The sequence below is a fragment of the Salvia miltiorrhiza genome, chromosome 4, assembly GCF_028751815.1.
Source record: "Salvia miltiorrhiza cultivar Shanhuang (shh) chromosome 4, IMPLAD_Smil_shh, whole genome shotgun sequence".
NCBI classification, from domain to species: domain Eukaryota; kingdom Viridiplantae; phylum Streptophyta; class Magnoliopsida; order Lamiales; family Lamiaceae; genus Salvia; species Salvia miltiorrhiza.
In genome coordinates this window covers 11,979,659-11,987,300 of record NC_080390.1, presented here as the reverse complement: position 1 = coordinate 11,987,300, position 7,642 = coordinate 11,979,659, and positions in this window count along the sequence as shown.

Below are 7,642 nucleotides of genomic sequence, written 5' to 3'. Positions count from 1 at the left end.
GATCACGGACAACCTTGATCCCCAGGATGTACGCTGCATCTCCTAAGTCCTTCATTTGAAACTGTTCGGATAACCACTTCTTTATGTCCGATAATAGCTCAACATTGTTGCCAATGAGGAGGATATCATCTACATAAAGTACAAGGAAAACCACGTCGCCATTGGCATCTAAACGGTACACGCAACTTTAGTTTTCACAACGAGTAAATCCATAGGATTTAATCACCTCGTCAAAACGCTTGTTCCATGACCTCGAAGCTTGCTTAAGTCCATAAATGGACTTCTTCAGCTTCCATACAAGATGCTCTTCGCCCTTTTTCACAAACCCTTCGGGTTGCTGCATATAGATGTCCCTTCCTTCTTCAAGGAAACCGTTTAGAAAAGCAGTTTTGACATCCATTTGCCAAATCTCAAGGTTCATGTGGGCTGCTATGGCAAGGAGTATTCGGATAGACTTAAGCATGGCAACCGGCGAAAAAGTTTCATCATAATCTATACCCTGTTCCTGGGTTTAGCCTTTCGCCACCAGTCTAGCTTTAAAAGCTGCGACTTCGCCATCCGAATCTCGCTTTCGCTTGTATACCCACCTACTACCTATAGCTTCAAAGCCATCCGGTAGTACAGTTTTCTCGTATACATCCATAGCAGTCATGGATTCTATTTCAGAAACCATGGCGTCGTACCAAGAATCTGCATCTAGATCTTTCATCGCTTGTCTAAAGTTATCAGGGTCGACATCCTTTTGTTCATCAACAGGAAGAAGATCCGAAGACTCTTCCGAGAACATAAATCGATCGGGTTGAATTACAACCCTCCCACTACGACGAAGCGGTGGTGGTACAGCCGTGACAATGGTTCGTGCAGTATCCTGTGGTGCATTCACTTGCACACTTGGCTGAGGTGATGGAATCGCCTGTCCATTGCCTTCGATTTCTTGAAGGACAATCTCGGACCTTGACTTGTGCTCATTTATATAATCATGTTCCAAGAATCGTGAGTTGGTACTAACAACCACTTTCTGATCCTTAGGATTATAAAAATAAGCACTTTTCGTTTCCTTAGGATATCCTATAAATAGCATTAACTCGCATCTAGGCTCCAATTTCCTCGCTTCCTTGTCTAGCACGTATGCAGGACAACCCCATACCTTTATATGGTTCAAACTGGGCTGACGCCCTGACCATAACTCGATAGGAGTTTTAGGAACCGATTTGGACGGTACCCTATTTAGCAAATAAACCGCTGTTTCCAAGGCATATCCCCAAAACGAAATAGGCAATGATGCATAACTCATCATTGATCGTACCATTTCCATAAGAGTTCTATTTCGTCTCTCTACTACACCATTCTATTGGGGAGTACCCGGTGCAGTCAATTGGGATGTAATCCCACATTCTGACAAGTATTGCAAGAACTCATTTTCGAGGTATTCGCCACCGCGATCAGACCGCAATGACTTGATAGATTTACCCCTTCTCTTCTCCACTTCTGCCTTGAATTCTTTGAATTTCTCAAAGCATTCAGACTTGCGTTGAAGTAGGTAAATATACCCAAATCTTGAGTAATCGTCAATGAAAGTGACGAAATACTCATACCCTCCACGAGCCTTTGTGGACATCGGTCCACACAAGTCAGAGTGAATCAATTCTAACACATGCGAGGCCCTATTCCCCTTGGCCTTAAAAGGCCTTGCCGTCATCTTTCCTTCTATATAGGATTCGCAGGTTCTAAATGGAACAGCTTAAAAGTCTTTCAAGACTCCATTTGAAACGAGCCTTTGGATCCTATTTAGATTGATGTGGCCTAACCTTAGGTGCCACGCATGCGTATATTGTTCATGAGAATAATACTTCCTCTTATTCGGATTAGGACAGATTTGTGATGTAGATGCAACATGGACAGAATTTTTAATTGGACATGTAATAGTATAGAGAGAATTGTTCAAAATTCCAGAACAAATAGTCATGTTATTTTTCATGATAGAGACACCCCTATCAAAAGTAATAGAATATCCATCCAAAAATAATTTTGAAACAGAAATTATGTTCCGTCGAAAATTCGGCACATATAAAATATCTCTCAAAACTAAAATGTCATCACCAAAACATAAAGATAAATCTCCAATAGCAACAGCTGCGACCTTCGACGCATTGCCCATGGAGATGGTGATCTCATCACTTTCTAGCTCCCTTGTCGGCTTGAAGCCCTACAAGGTGTAACAAACATGATCAGTTGCCCCCGTATCCACTACCCATGAATGAGTAGAAAACGAAGCTAAACATGTCTCAGTTACTAAAACTTGTGACGTACCTTGTCCCTTTGCCTTGAGCATCGGACAATCTTTCTTCCAATGCCCAGTCTTGCCGCACTTGAAGCACTTCCCTTTTCCCGTCGGCTTCTTCACGCCGCCGCTAGGGCCGTCCACTTTGGCTTTGCCACTCCCACTAGCTTCGTTGTCATTCTTGCCCTTTGGACTTTTCCACTTCTTTTTCCCGTCTTTCGACGAAGAAGTAGATCCCTTGGCAGCGACAAGAACCTCTTTCCCTTTTCGCGTGCCCATAACTCCCTCCGCCGTAACTAGAGCATTCAACAACTCATTAAGAGTATAGTTGGCCTTGCTCATAATGACATTGAGATGGAAGTTCTCATAAGATTTGGGGAGAGTGTTGAGGATGATATCGACTTTGGCTTCGCCTTCGATACCCCATCCTAGCAGATCAAGCCTGTCAAACAAATTTATCATATGCATGACATGATCGTGCACAGAACTGCCATCGCTCATCTTACATGCTAAGATTTCTCTCATCATGTTAAAGCGGGCAGATCTTTCGGACTCCCCATAAATCTCAGAGAGATTTAACATGATCGTAGTCGCATCGTCCATGCCCTGATGCTGGAGTTGCAAAGTTTGCGACATAGTCATCATAATATAGCACTTGGCCATATTATTCGACTTGTGCCACCTCCTATGCATCTCACGTTCTGCATCAGTTGACTGATCAGTTAAGGCCGCGGGACGTGGAGTGGTAAGCACAAAACTGTGCTCATCAGCGTCAAGAATATACATTATGTGGCGTTTCCATTCGGTATAGTTAGGACCGGTGAGAGGATTGTTTGCTAGAATGTTAATAATCGGAGACATAGACATATCTGAAAGTAAACAAATTAAACATGTAAGAACATGAACGCATATAGTTCGTAACAATAATATTGTAACCTTTTGATAAAACAATATTAGTGAAACCTCCAACGGCTCAAAGAATTCCATATGTAAGCCACGTGGGGTGGACAGTTACACACGAACTCCTCAACCAGACTATTCACCTAGTCATTTAATTTCCATGTCAACTTAACCTTTTGACAAAAGAAATTAATAGTTGGCACCTTGACTAGACCATATCATCATCAAGAAGGGACTCCGTGGGGGAGTTGTACATTGTACTTGATATGATATCTAAGCAATGACCACATTTTAACCTTGAAAATTAAATTCTCGAAATTGACATACTCACTCGGACCATGCCGCTTTCAATTTAATTTTCTTGGTTATCTTATTTAATTCCATTCTCCAAAGTACTTGTGAAAATTACACAAGTAAGCCACGTGGGGTGGACCGTTACTGCATAACTCCAACTACTTTAATGGTTTAAATATTTTTTATAGAAACCTCTTCTGACAAACTTATGAGAAACAAATACGAAGTAAGCCACGTGGGGTGGACCGTTACTCATATTGCTAAACACTTTGTCTAGAGACCGCATGTGGAGGTCTAAAATAATTTTAATTGCTTAAAATTATTAAAACAGCTTAGTCCTTTTTAATTCAAAAGGTTTGTTCATGCTCAAGCACATAATCCTAATCATGCTTTTCTAGAACGCAACATGTAAAACATGCTCGCAGAATTCTAAAACATGCTTAAGAAAACGATAAACCTACTGTCATGCTTGTCTAAGCGCAGTTAATAAGGCATATTAACAAGCAGAGACGAACAAAAGCAGATAATAAAGAGCATAAGGGATTAACACCACGGCATGCAAAGAACAGAATAAAATAATTAAAAATTTTCGTGACCCATTCGTGGAATCCCAACATCTATTCTATTTTTAAAGAAAAAAATAAAATAAATAAAAAACTCGGCCCGAACACTTTGGCCCGTCATTGGAACTAGGGTTTGGGCCCCCTAGGGTTTGAGATTTGCAGCTAGGGTTTGGAAACCCTAGCTGCCGCCGCCTCCCTTGCACAGCCGCCGCCACAGCAGCAACCTGGCGTGCGCCGCACCAGCAGCCCGGCGTGCGAGCAGCTCAACGGCAGCAGCCTCTGCGCGGCATCCGGCGCACAGCAGCAGCCGGCTCGGCGTCCAGCAACAGCACGGCAGCAACAGCAGCATCAGCGGTAGTCCCCGGCGCGCGCGGCAGCAGCAGCAACATACGGCAACGGCAGCGGCAGCAGTGGCAGCGCGCCGCCCGCCGGGCGCCCAGCGCGCAGGCGCTGCCCCGGGCGCGCACTGCCCCTGCCGGCTGCTTCCTGTCGCACGCCCCGCCACAGCCCGCCTCGCCTCAGCCCGCCTCGTCACGACGTCATCCGACAATCTCGGCAACAGCAGCACGCGGCAGCCCGGCAGCCTGACCAGGCGCGCGCGGCGCACGGCGCGCAACCGCTCGTGCGCGCGCTGCCCTCGGCGCCGGCAGCCCGTGCCGCACCGTACCCGTCGTGTCTCCTTACACCGTTCTTCGTCGTTGATTCGTTGTCATCTTCGTCTCGTTCCTCAGATTTACAGATTACATAGGAAAAACAAATACAAATTGAAAACCTAATCTAACCACGGATTTTCTCGTGGTGAAAAACGATTACAACGTCAAACGACGTATCCCACGAATCAACAGACCACGAAGAACAACAGCAGTAAAAACAACGCACATTATTAATCGTACATAAATTAATAATAGAGCCAAGAAATTAATCCTGGGCTCTGATACCAATTGAAGGAATATCAAACTGAATTAACGTTCCGCTTTGCCCGATGATCGTTTCTTGGTTATTATTAATTTATCATACAACGATTAATCCTAACATGCTCCTATGAATTTAACAGCTGCACATAGGTGTTAGGAATTACTTACTTGTAAATCGGATGCACAGATGGTTGATGATCGTGTCGAAAGACTCCAGTTCTGATCTTCTCGACTGTATCCCGCTCAAGTCTCACCGTTGGATGGACAACGAACTGTGAGAAATCCCAAGCTAGAAATCCCCAACGTTTCATGCGCCCCTTCTTAGTTCTCAAAACCTAATAATTATCAGTGTGTATTTCCTGAGAGCTGACAGCTGTATTTTATAATACATAAAAGAGGGGGAGGCGCCAGTTATGATGTATGGGGCGATTTCTAGCCCTACTTGGGCTAGGAGACATTGGGCCAGTCCAGGGACCAGATACAAGGAATAAAGATGGGCCTCAAATAAATTAATTCATCAATGGTCAGCCCAGACCATAATTAATTTATAAATATCAGTTCATTCCACTAGAGAACCGATATTGACTTACCCCATTATTGTCGGTGATGAGTCGGGGCTTGTATTTAGACTTATTAAATCCTCGTATTTAAAATATCCGACATCCATTAATTAATTAGAGCTCTGACAGCCTAAATTAATTAATCTCTTTGTATTCCTTAAGCAGTACCACTCAAACCTTATTATTGCGCCTGAACTTAATCAACCTGCAGGGTTTAGCGCAATAAACATTATTGAGCTCCTTAAGGGGATGTCATTATCCTATACCGGATACGAGTACTAATACAGATAATCAGATATCATATATTAACCGCTATCACCCAAGATACAGAGTACTCAAGTTACTATATAACTCTTGCTCATAGTAAGTCAAAGTGATAAACGAATCAACATATATATCTGACATCTTATTAGTATTAAGATCTTATAAGTCACCGAGATCTCTAATTCTTCACTTAAGTCAGATAGAAGAATATATCTCACTGTGGTCCTATCAATACGTATAACGTACCAGTATAGATAAGTAGTCAAGACAAACTACTTCCATCTATACTGCAACCTAAACCAATAACTTGTCCTAGAGTTATTTCGGTTGTGATCATATTATGTCTCTTAAGGTTAATCCAATTATATGGTCTTCTGTGATCTACAACACACCATATAATCTACTTATATAGAGATAAAGAACATAGATAGGAGATTAAATAGTGAACACAGGAATCATTGTATACAAGCATAAAACGTTCTTGCTTTCAGTATACAAATCCAACAGATATATGTTATATGCAAAAGATTTAGTATAGAATTAATCGTAGATTTAGATAATTAGGTGTTTTTTTACTGTCTTAGCCATAAACAAGTAACCTTTTTTATTTTTTTCCGAATATAAAAATATATTTTATATTATTAAGAATTATATAATCATAACTAAATGTTTAGCCGCCAGAAAATACAACTTTTTTAGCAGTAGCCGCCGGGTTTACGAAAGCAGCGACTACTGCTTAAAAACCGTAATTACTGGCGGCTAAACATTTAATTAAGATTATATAATTTTTATGTTGTTTTTCTATTGTATATTGTAAGTAAACATGTTGAATAAGTATTTCATTGATTAATTCGTGTATGGTATGATGTTGAATAAGTATTTATTTGAATAATAACATTTTTCATATTTTTCATAATGTTAAAATTTATTACATATTAATGTTAAAGTCAGAATGTGTGTATAATTTTTAAATTATGTTTCTAGTAGTTTATTATTAAATTTTGTGTTATTTTTAGTTGGTGTTTCTTAATTAATTATATGTTGGCTTTTAATTGCTATATTTTTGGTATTGAATAGATCCGTTATCGGAGGCCCGATACAATCAATCATCCCTATGACTATTTACATTCTTATGAGTATTTTGTTTACCTTCTGTTTACATTACATTTTAGTATCGTTTTATCTATATTTACTGTCATGATGACTTGTGATACATATAAAACTGTTAGATAAGATGAATAAACTAATTAGCCGCCACAAATATGTAGCCGTGTGGATTAGCCTCCACAAAATTCACTACTAGCGGCTACAGTATATATTACATTTTCGTGGCGGCTAATTTGTTTATTAAACTTTAATGACATGTTTAATGCATAATGACATAATTTCAAGCTCTGTTATGGTATATACTAAATTTATTAGTACAAGTTGTTCATTTTCCCAAATTCTCATTCATAATTCCAACTCATAATTGTAGTGACATGTAAATGGTGGTCATTGTTAAGTAAGTCTGATTTATTGTTTGAATTTGCCAAATATTAGAATTGAATATCTTTAACAACATCCAACAAACCAAAATAGAGCAATTAGCCGCCACAAATGTCTATCCGTAAGGATTAGCCGTTTACTATTTCACTAGTAGCGGCTACAACTTAGGTGGACATTTTGTGGCGGCTAATGTTTCAGATAGTTCCTTTTGTATGTTTTAAACATGGTACAACTGAAAACATATTGAAAATCGTTAAATTTAAACATAAATACAACTACACATCGGTGGCCGTACCCTTGCACGATCGACGTGTGTGACCAGACCCGCCACAGAGACCACACGTTTTGGGTGCTCGTTTCTTGCGACTACTTGATGCC